This window comes from Podarcis melisellensis (genome assembly GCF_964234715.1).
Source record: "Podarcis melisellensis genome assembly, chromosome: 2".
Lineage (NCBI taxonomy): Eukaryota > Metazoa > Chordata > Lepidosauria > Squamata > Lacertidae > Podarcis > Podarcis melisellensis.
In genome coordinates, this window is record NC_138529.1 from 68,207,726 (window position 1) to 68,219,827 (window position 12,102).

The following is a 12,102-nucleotide window of genomic DNA, read 5'->3' on the forward strand; positions in this document are numbered from 1 at the left end:
GCTTAAATCTAAGACAGTGTTAAAATCCTGGGGAAATTAAAAGGTTATTGCTTGATACCAAAGTAAGCACCTTTGGTGCCCCTTAGATGAGGGAATTCCACAACCACCACTGACAAGGCCATATCTCCTGGACCCACCACACCATACTCCGGAGGGCCCTCCAAGGGTCTGCATTGGGGTGGGGAAAGGTGGTCCTTCGGATACTCTAGTCCCAAGCTGTGAAGGGCCTTAAAGGCCAAAACCAACCCCTTGAATTGAATCTGTGACTGGCTCATTCTTAGTGCTATAAGCACTCCTAAAACCTCTTCAGGGGGCATGCAAACTCCTGAACCACTATTTGATAACTACCATGGGAATTTTTGGAGAGAGGAGGAAGAAAAGTGAGCATATCAACTCAAGGGATTTGGGTATTATGTTGCAAAACAGTGTTTTGCATTCAGTGATCTGGTGATTAACTCATCTGAAAAAGGGCCTTGTAAAAACAAGAGCCTGGATGAGAGGAAATATAAAAGCATTGTGAAGGCAAAACATAATGTGTGCCAAATGGAATGTATCTTCTTCTTCTTTGGCAATCGCTCGTAGCCGAGTAAGATTGTCTTCCATAAACACGGTTTTAACAGTCTGTAAGTGACTGTGGAGGCCAATTCTGCATCCACACATCCTTCCACAGCGGGGACATAGGTTTCCAGGCGGGGGTTGATCACGGTGTGGATTTGCCAAGCATGCCTTCCTCTTAGCATGTTTCTCCCTTGCGTCCTGAGTTTGAGTGTCTTCAAAGCCCATGACACCTTTGGTAAAGGCTGTTCTCCAACTGGAGTGCTTGCAGGCCAGTGTTTCCCAGCTGTCAGTGTTTATACTACATTTTAAAAGATTTGCCTTGAAACAGTCTTTAAACCTGTATTGTTGACCACCAGCATTACGCTTTCCATTTTTAAGTTTGGAATAGAGTAGTTGCTTTGGAAGACGATAATCAGGCATCCGCACAACATGACCGGTCCAACAAAGTTGATGTTGAAGAATCATTGCTTCGACACTGGTGATCTTTGCTGCTTTCAGTACACTGGCATTAGTTCGCCTCTCTTCCCAAGTGAAGTGTGAAATTTTTCAGAGACACCGTTGATGGAATCTTTTGAGGAATTGGAAATGGCGTTTATAAGTGGTCCATGTTTCACAAGTGTACAGCAAGGTTGGTAGTACAATGGCTTTGTAAACAAGCATTTTGGTTACCCTGTGAATGTCCTGGTCCTCAAACACTCTGAACTTCAATCGGGAGAAAGCTGCACTTGCAGCTTAGAGTGAATAACACTGCCTTAATACCAAATACAGGAATACGGGATTAGAAAATGATCATTACAAGTCAGTCCATCTCTGATGCTTAAGGTAAAACCTCTGCCTATCCCAGGAATCTTTGTGCTTTGCTTAAGGTTTGGGACTGATCAGGGTTACAAGCCTGAGAGTTACTCACAAATGGGGAAAGCAGCCATTTTCTTATTTATTCCAGAATTCTAGGTGTGTAACCTGGAACCTGTCTGCAATCCCTGTCTTGGAACTGAGTCTACAAACTAACCCCAGAGCTACAACATCAGTCTAATTTTGGTACTCCTGTTCCCCTGCACTGCCCCCTGCATTGTGCAACACCTTGCCTGTTGAAGAGAGCTGGAGAACTTGAAAACTTGCTACACCTTTATGACACTTGGTCCCAACTTGCCCGACTAAGATAAAATTTGTCATCTGTGAGATAAGCAATTGTTTCCTGGCAACAGATTGCAGAGCTTTTATTAGCATAGAAGAAAATAACAGCTTGTAGAACTAGCTTTAAAGGTTTGGAGAACCAGTTCTATAACATGAGAGCTAGTGTTTTGAAGGAGTCCTTTGTTTACCCTTAGGTTTAACTCTGTCACCAATGAAATATAATAACGGTACTTAAGATAGTATGAGTTTTAGTCAATTGCTGTATTAAATCTGAAGAAATGTACATGAGAAAATAGTTGTAAAGAACATGTACTGGTTTTTAGATTATGCATAAAAGTGCTGCAGCAGACATCGTCGCAGAAGACTGTTAAGTTGTTATATAATATAAGGCAAGGTTACTTACTTTGCAGGACCAGAACAAGAGGCTATCTATTGATCAACTGCATAGAAAAATGTGCTCTTTTTAAGCTTGCAACCAAAAAGAGCATAAAAAGTAATGACATGAAATATTAAAAAATACATAATATCCATAATTTGGTTGTAAGTCGCTTTGGGTTACCTTGGACAGGATAAAATGATGAACAAATTTAATAAACATTTATTGTTGTTGTTGTTGTTGTTAATAGTAAGGCAGCAATACCTAAAACCTTCAGAAGTACAGCCCACTCAAATACATGTATATTTTGTGGTAAGGTCAAATGAGCTTGATAGGACTTATTCCTGAGTAAGTGTGTATTTATGGATTGCACCCTCCATTGCTCAAAACAGAATAATTAAATATCAAACCCCCATTTTAAAAGCTTTCTTTGTAGCCCTTGGAGAAGTTGAGAGGTAAAGAAGATTAAGTGGGACTCCTGGGGAGGCCAATTCCAGAGCTTATTCACTAGAAAAGGTCTCTACCCCCCCCCCCACTTCCTCCACTTCAGTATTGGATAGAAATGAGAACAGCCCTCTTTCCCAGAGAACTCAACAGGCCAGAGCCATTTCTACAAGTACTTTAATTTAAATAATTATTTTAAACAGCTGACTGATTTAAGCAGGGACATATTGTAGTCTGCCAAATCTTTTTAATCACATAACTAAGTAATTGATTAAACATTGCATCTCTGATTATATTTGCTGAGTGCCTATAAGAATTAGGTGGTGTATAGAAACTTGTTTTTAAAAATACCAAGCTCCAAGCATTGGCAATACTTTTATTAGGACTGACAAGAAATGTTGCAAAATGTACGCATCTGTAAAGTTCTCCAGAATGTTTCGTCAGTGTTATAAGAAAAAAACTGCTCTTTTTCCCTTATGGGGTACCCAAGCGCCCATATAGAGTCCTCTTTTTAGGTTCTCTATCGGGAGGAGAAAATAACAGAGCCCAACCAGAGAATATTGAGAAGCAAGGCAGCTAGTAAGCTTGATCTTTATTAAAGCTGTTGCAACATGGTGCTTCACAACCACACGCAGGAGAGAGGAGGGACCCCGAACAATGGTGCGCAAGCCCTTATATAGACGTTTTAAATTGCCCACCTTCAAACTCCAGACCACCCCCAGAAACATCATACACACATCACAGAAAAGGCAGTCTACAACAGAAATCTGAGTGCATTGTTTATCTCCTGTCTGGCAAGTTATCCGATTGCATTATCTGGGTTTTGGCCATTCTTTTGTTATTATAACTACTTAATTCCTGAATCTAGGTCACAGATCACAGGCCCACCCTGTTCATATCCTGAATGTGCCCTTAAGACAGGATTTGTGAGGAAAGAGACATTGGGGAGGTTTCCCACTTTGACCTTGCAGAGAAATATTTGAGGTCCATTTGTTCAGGACTTTTTCTGTGGGGTTTCAGACATGTGGTTTATATATACAGTTATGAATATATATATATATATATATATATATATATATAACCTTAAAATTCTTATGTCAGGCTGGATGTTACATGAAGCAAAGGTTTGTGAGGCAGATAAGGGGGCACCCCCCCCCAAAGTCCCAAAATTGGGCTAACTGTTGAAGTCTTGAAGCCTGAAGATGGAGACCGCAGGCTGGCGGAATTAGTCCCTGCTAGGTGCTTGCAGGTATCAGGTTTCACCCAATGGCTAATCTCCATTTTGGAAAAACCATAAGGCCTGCCTTTTATTTTTCCCAATTTGAACTATAAAATGGTGATTTTCTTGAGTACCCCTAAACATTTTTTAGGGAAAAAAGCACTAAGTATTTCTATTGTTTTACTTGATATTGGGAGGGGGGAGCTGTGCCTCTGCCCTCCCCCTTAGCTACGCCCATGGCTTGTTTGCTATTTTGTGACATTTTGGTAGTCCTAATAAAAGTATTACCCAACGGTGGATTCTGACAATTTTTTTAGACCAACATGGTTGTCTTGGGATTTGTTTCGTTTCTGATTAAATTGACAAAGGACAGAACATTCTACAATTTTAGGCAGCATTCTAAAACAAGAGAATCCTGCCTAGAATTGTACAGTGTTTTGTCCTTTGTTACATATTCTCCCATGGATGTCTAAACACTGAGCTGAAACCACACTGAGCAAAGCTTGAGTAGGGCAATAATTTGAAGCAAAATAAGAGAGGTGCTGCCTCTTCTGAAATTCAGTGGCTGGAAATTGGACAGCCCTAAATTAGAATATATGATTATTCTTTATGCTGACATTGAGGAATTAAGGTTTAAATACTGTTTATTATACCTTGATCACCTGCCTGTTGTGATTTGACTGTTATCATTCACCTAAAAATAAAGCAGGAAAACTCGGGATTGTTATCTTTTGTCCACCAGAGGGAGTAAGTATCACACCTGCTGAAACTTTGCTCAAGTGCCCAACAGCCTGGAAGTAGATGAGAGTGATTTGAATAATGATGCAGGCTGAGAGTCTGAAATAGCTTTTATGTAAAGACTGTATCTTTATGTGTAAAATTACGGGTTTGAAAGTCATAGAGGGACCGTAGAATGAAGTTAGTTTTCGCCTTTGGCTACAAAAAGCCTTTCCAGCTTTATTGGTGCTGTTAATGAAAGGCTCACCAGTTAAGCATACTTAAAGTGTTTTTCATTCCCATTATTCCACATGTTTCATTCCAGTAATATCCAATCAGCCTCTTGGATGCCGTCTCTACAGGGAAGGACATCCTGCAAGGATTTGTTTGTCTTGTAACCTACTTGCAAATGCCGCTTACCCTTGTAACTGTGCTGTCATTGTGTGTGCCCCCGGCCCCCGGCCCCTGCCCAATGTGATTCCCTGGGACAGGGTGGGAGGGCAATGCTGTTAACTGTATCCATCTCCTATGGGAAAGGAACCAATTGTGAAATTCTAAAAATATAGAAAATATCTAATGGTTTCCAGGGTAATAGGTGACCATGGTAACTAAATGCTAGCTTTGTGATCTGATGGAGGACAGTTAAAAAAAGAAAGGAAAAGACATAGCCAATTAACTGTGCAGAAATGTTTCTGGGGGAAATATTTTTGCATTAACCCTGCGGATGCCAGGGAGGCAGCATCTATTACATGCTCAGATTGAAATATTGTGATGCGGTGGCTTTAAATTGGCGTCTTGGTGTGTGTGATGGCAGGCTGTTTGCTATGACGTTGGCTGGAGAGATTTCTCCTCTTGGATCATATCACCCATTTAAAGCTCGCTGTTGCCTCTCAACCTTTTGTTGATGCTGTATACACTTTACACACACACCTTTCCAAGCAAAATTCAGAATTTTCTTATTGCATCGGAGAGCAATAGAGAGGAACATAAATTCTCTTAACAAGATCACTGTATTGTCGCCGCATTCCTTTCTGACCTAGATATTTATTGAGAACAAGCAAAAGAAAATTTCAAACCACAATTAGGAGATGCAGTTTGCTATAATTTCCTGCACCACTAGAGATACGTGCTTGCATAAATGGCACTCTGCTTCTCTGAACACTTCTGAGCAGGGAAGCAAAGATCAGGCTTTTTTGAATAGGGATTTTAAATAAGAATGTTTACTCTCTTGTCCCACTTCTCATAAAGCTGCTGTAAAACATGCTGATAAACTACCCCTGAATCTGAAACCAAATGATTTCAGATTTGTGGAGTAGTTTATCAGTTTACAACCGTCCTCTAGCATCTTTGATGTGATTCACCTTAGGGCTGCTTCTGATGTTAGTTTTCTCTTTCTTATACTGAAAAGCAGTGTGTGGGATCAGATAGAACATGGTCATAGATGCCCATCTTCAAACAGAATGGGAATGCTGAGATAATGATCTCAAGGGCAATTCTAAGTGACAGCAATGCAAAAGAGGTGCCGGAACTCAGTACCGGTGAGTTCCGACTGGGGGGAAAAAGCCTTGCTAAAACTTCTGCTATGTTTAAAACAGTTTTTTTTCCTCCTTCACTTTCTCTTTTTGCTGTTCGCCTTCTTCATTTCCTCAGCTGCCATTTCTCAGCTGTGAGAGAAAGGATGCTGAGTACTTTATTCAAACCTCTGGCATTGTTTAAAACCACAGTTTTGCTCCCAGTTCCCTCCATCCTTTAGTCAGACTTTTGTCATTGTTTTAAACCACTGCTTTCTCCCTCTCAGTGGTGCAACCTTCCTTCACTTTTGCTCCTTTTAGCTCACTGTGACTTCATGCAAATCCAGGACTGTGATGCAGCACTACAAATCCTCCAATAGAGGCTGTGAGATGACATTCTTACATTTTTATTAGATAGAAAGAGATAAAATAATAAATACTATGTGTTTTGCATGAGATGTTAGATTACTACACCCCTTAGCTATGAGAAACACACCTGTCCATTTAAATATCTGAAATACAGACAGGTATAGTCAGATTTGGCTAAATGCTGCAGTTGTTATATGTAAATATTAGAGATTCCCTAGTGTTCACTAATTTAAATGGGGGGGGGGGGTTGGGAAATCTAGTCCACATTTCCAGAGTTCTTCTGTAGGTCTGAAAAGGAATTCCTATATCCTTCATTAAACATGAATATTCTGTGTACAGGAACAAAAAGGAATACTGAAGTAGAGGACATAGTTTAAACTGCTTCCTTTCAGTGTCCATAATGGGGGGGGGGGTGTCTTTGCCATAACCAGCCAAAGAGGAAGCAAATAGATTTGTGTTTTGTGTGTTGCGTAAGATGGCGGGCTGGGCTGCCGCTCTGCGAGTCAATGGATGGAAGTTACTTAAAGCCATCTTGGGCACTTTCTCTTGATTGAGCTGGAATTCCTTGGCTTTGAAATTCAGTCTAGGGTGCTCTCTCTGAGCCTGGCTTTCCCCTAGAAGCTTATATAGAAGTGGAGACCCTTTCCCAACCTGCTCTTCTCTGTCAATGACTGTTGCCTCATGTCCTTTCTGTTGGCGTAGCATGGGTTGTCAGCACCCGGGGCAAGGCAAGTAATTTGCGCCCCCTAACCCGTGGATTTTAGCAAGGGGGCAGAGAGCTGCGAGTGCGAGCGAGCGCCCCCCCAGATGTTGCACCCAGTGCGGCCGGGCCCCCCTGCACCCCCCACGCTACGCCACTGGTTGGATGTGTCAGCTTCTCCCCTCCACAGATGTTCTCACTGTAAGGAAGCAGGTGTGCAGATGTAAGAAACAGAGTTCACAGCAATTGCTCCCAACTGAGAGAGGCAACCTGCTTAAGGGAGCAAGCCAATGCTTTGGTGCATTTCCTCTTGGCAAGTGTGTTAAGTGGGTGCATTTTTAATGCATTGCATTCATGGGTGTGTACATTTGGTTCTGCACATAACACAGATGCACACAGCCCCAACCCAAAAGCATATCCATTTTTTTATGCAAACACACATTTACTGGCATACTATAATGGAATACCTTTGGACATTCAACATCTAGGGACAAAACTATCATGACTCTGTATTGAGCAAGATGAGAAAACTGTAAAAAAAAAAACCCCAACCACCCCCATTTGGTGTTGGAATCCAACTCCCATCTGTCTCAGCCAGGGACAGGGGACAAATTTGGTTCTGTTTACATTTTGAAGCCAATTTTATCAGATTTGCACTTTCCAGAACAATATAAGAACCAAAACACAGCCATCCTTCAAAATATTCAAAATTAGCACTTATCCAAATTCTGCAATGCACTTCTCCAACCAAGCAATGTTTATAAAAATGCATATACTAGGAGGAAATGCATTTTAAAATATATTTGTGAAAATAGCATACAAAAATGCTTTATATTAAGTTGCGTTCAAAAATGTGAAAATTGCAGGTACAGATGTTTTTAAGAGAGATTCGCACTAAAATACTGAAACATTTTCATGAGGACTTAAAAAAACAAACCCACAAATATGGAGAACTGAATTTAAGATTAGAAAAATGAGACACAGAGAGAACCGAAAATGATAGATCCTTCCACACTTGGAGAACAGCGTTTACCAAAGGTGTCATGGGCTTTGAAGAAACTCGAACTCAGGACGCCAGGGAGAAATGTGCTAAGAGGAAGGCACGCTTGGCAAACCCTCATGATGATCAACTCCCGCTCGGAAACCTATGTCCCCGCTGTGGAAGGACGTGTGGATCCAGAATTGGCCTCCACAGTCACTTACGGACTCACTGTTAAAACCGTGTTTATGGAAGACAATCTTACTCGGCTACAAGAGATCACCAAAGAAGGCAGAGGCATACTTAGGGGTTGGTGAAACCAGCCCCCACCACATGTTTTGTGCCAGAAAATCAAGATGAATGCTCAATAAACAAGGTTGACAGAAGTTGGGAGTCCTTTCCATATGGTAAATGGTTTGACCAGATAATACATGACCCTTTCTACTTAAAAGGTTCTACTTATGCTTTATCAGAACATTACAACATCTCTTAACATCTGCATTCAAAGAACATTTGCATGACTGTGGGTGAGTGAATGAGCACATTATACAAGCAATTCTGAGTTACTGAATTTGTTACAGGCCTGTTGAGTGCTTCTGTGGAGAAAATTACTCCTGTTCCTAATACACTTATCATTTATTGCAAATGTCTGGGGCAAGATGTTGGTATTTTCTACTACATTTATTCATTATTTGACAGATTTGGTATCATATGTGGTAGAGCTGCATCTGATTTTTACCTTCCCTATTCACATTCTGAAAATTGCTCCTCCTAAGCCAACCTAGCAGTTCGAAAGCACGTCAAAGTACAAGTAGATAAATAGGTACCACTCCAGCGGGAAGGTAAACAGCGTTTCTGTGCACTGCTCTGGTTCGCCAGAAGCAGCTTAGTCATGCTGGGCACATGACCTGGAAGCTGTACACCATCTCCTTCAGCCAGTAAAGCGAGATGAGCACCGCAACCCCAGAGCCGTCCATGACTGGACCTCAAGAGTCCCTTTACCTTTACCTTTAAGCTTATCAGAGAAGCACAGAACATGAATGATGGGATGTAATTTGAGTGAGGTGATCCCACTGTATAAGTGCACTCACAGCATTTTGAGCAAGTGAACAACCTGCTCCCTAAAATCGAGCTAAGAGTAAAGCTTGTTATTATGGGTCTCAGCAGAGGCTGGATTTGCACAATGCTGCTTAGCTGGTCCCTTGTGTCAGTCATGAGACCTTTTCCTTAACTTCTTGGCACATGCCAATTTTTCACATTATCCATTCCAGAGCCAAGTGGCAGCCCACATTCTGCCCCCCCCCCCATTTAATTTTGATTTTGCCAAATAGTGTGTTAAGGAGAGAAGGGAATACAACATAAAATCATGTTACCCAGCTGTGGATGTACTGAAGTGTATTGTGTGGGCCTTTCCCCTCCCCCCTGTGTGGTGATGTTTTCCTGGGTGTCGTCTATCACCACACCTTCTACTTCCATATGGGAGATACTCCTTGATGGATTACAGGTGGGTCTAGTCATGACACATGCATTATTATTTTTTAAATAACATATTCTTTTGTGCAAGTCTGGCATGTCAGAAAATTTGCTTCTCAGATTTTTTTTTTATTAAATTGGCCACCCACCCACGTAAATAATGCTTCTAAAAATATATCAAATGTCATCTATTTATTTATTAAAGGAATTTGTACACCTGCTTTGCTGGTGTCCTAAATAATCCAACACTGGGGAGGTGGCATGTATCATCAGCTGTTTATCACCCTCAGCTACTGTTATCAGAATTTTAAGGTTATTTTTTTAAAAAAATGCTCATAACTGTCTATATAAACCACATGTCTGAAATCCCATAGACAAGGTCCTGAAGAAATTGACCTCAAATATTTCTCTGCAAGGTCAAAGTCGGAAATGTCCCCATTGTCTCTTTCCTCACAAATCTTGTCCTCACAAGGGCACATTCAAGATATGAACAGGGTGAGCATGTGACCTAGATTCAGGAATTAAGTAGTTATAATAACAAAAGAGTGGCCAAAATCCAGATAATGCAATAAGATAACTTGCCAGACAGGAGATAAACAACGCACTCATATTTCTGTTGTAGACCGCCTTTTCTGTGATGTAGGTATGATGTATCTGGGGGGTGGTCTTGGGCTACTACACCCCTTCTGTGATGTATGTATGATGTTTCTGGGGGTGGTCCGGAGTTTAAGGGTGGGCAATTCCAAAAGTCTATATAAGAGCGGGCACACCTTTGTTCTGGGTCCTCCTCCTGCGTGTGGGGGAGCACCCTGTTGCAACAGTTAATAAAGATCAGGTTTACTAGCTGCTTTGCTTCACAATATTCTCTGGTTGGTCTCTGTTATTTTTTCCTACTGATAGAGAACCTACAAAAGGACTCTATATGGGCTCTTGGGTACCCCATGAGGGGAAAGGAGCAGTTTTATCACTTATAACAGGTACCTTGACTGTAAATCTTTCTGCTGAGGGAAGAGAAGGCAGCATCTCAGCTTAAGAGAAAAGCTCTTCCTGTAGATTCATTTTGGATAGAGTTGAGAAGCCACCACCAGCCCCCCAAAACAAGCCGGCCAATTTTCAAAAAATTAACTTCCCCTCTGTTAGCCATAGAAAGCTGTTTAGAAGGCAAGCTAAGTAACTGCAATATTTATAGATTCAATTTCCACATCAATTTCCCTGATAGGCAAATGCAGGCACAACGTCACTCCTATTAGGAATGCAGGCGGCAAACACACTGTTGCTATGGCGATTTTTGCCATCACAGCAAAGGCAGCCCGTGTGCATTGCTTGTGTATGAAGCTTTCTGGCAAAGCAGCTAGTCTTAATTAATCTGAAAAGGCGACACATTTAATAAATGGCGGGAGCAGGGATGGTGTTGGGAGGGAAGTATACTGAGTCAAGCAAACTTCTCTTCTGAAAAGGAATTGCTTGGAGCCCAGAATTTCTAGGAATGGAGAGGCCTTGGACAAACTCTGTGTGCCAAATGTTGAAACCAGTTACATATCCGAGCTTGCCAAGGGGAATCTGTCGTTTGAGTGAGTGGCTCTTTACAAGATAGAGTACAGTGGTACCTCAGGTTAAGTACTTAATTCGTTCCGGAGGTCTGTACTTAACCTGAAACTGTTCTTAACCTGAAGCACCACTTTAGCTAATGGGGCCTCCGGAGCACAATTTCTGTTCTCATCCTGAAGCAAAGTTCTTAACCTGAAGCACTATTTCTGGGTTAGCGGAGTCTGTAACCTGAAGCGTATGTAACCTGAAGCGCATGTAACCTGAGGTACCACGGTAATTGAAATGTGTTTCTTTATTCTTTATTTATTCATTCATAGTACTTCTATGCCACCATACAAATGAGGTTCTCTGAGTGGCAAACTTCATTTTAAACATTCAGTATAAAACAGTAAAAAAATAATAATAATCCAGTTCCAGTCAATATCTTTGTGTGGGGTTAGCTGCACCGTGAGAGAGAAAGGAGGCAGGCCAACCAACCAAATCAACCATTTCTTCTTATGGCCACCAAATGGATATCTCCCTGGCCAGGGGCACCAACTCCTGGGGGCTGAGCTCTTTTGGGTACCTCAGTATTTTTGGGGGGCGGGAGCCCCAATGTTCAAAAGGGGCAGAGCAGTCCAAACATGGAGCCGAGCGCAGCACAGCCTCTCCTTCTCTTCCTCTTCCTACCATGGTAAGAAAGGAGCAGGTAAGCAGCTCCTGGCCGGTGGCAGCAGCAGCAGGAGGAAGAGAAGCCGACCATTGAAGCCATTCTGCCCCCCTGATTGGCTCCGTCCCTGGCGCCTCCCAATGTCCTGATATCACATGCATGACATTCTCCCTCAGAAGTTGGCGCCTCTGTCTCTGGCATGCACCCACACCCACTCCTAAGGGATGTTTCCAGCTTTCTAGAAAACTGTTCCAGCTCTTCTAGCTGTTAGATTCACCAGTTCCAGCTTTTCCAGCTAACTCCTCTCTTTTACATCCTGATTTATGTATCATATTTTCACTCCCCTTCCCACTCATTAGCCAATCGGTAGAGTCCTGGATAAGTTTCTATTTCTCCTCCATTGCCATATTCCGAGGATGACTCTT

At 41.9% G+C, this 12,102-nt stretch overlaps 1 long non-coding RNA gene across 1 annotated transcript; it reads right to left on the reverse strand.

The window, feature by feature from the left end:
* Window positions 1-4,997: 4,997 nt before the first annotated feature.
* LOC309363919 lies at window positions 4,998-10,652 on the reverse strand. Its single transcript, XR_014165654.1, has 3 exons — window positions 10,462-10,652; window positions 7,187-7,227; window positions 4,998-7,018 (listed from the first exon to the last, which is right to left on the reverse strand). It is a non-coding gene; the product is annotated as an uncharacterized lncRNA (long non-coding RNA).
* Between the last annotated feature and the right edge of the window lie 1,450 nt (window positions 10,653-12,102).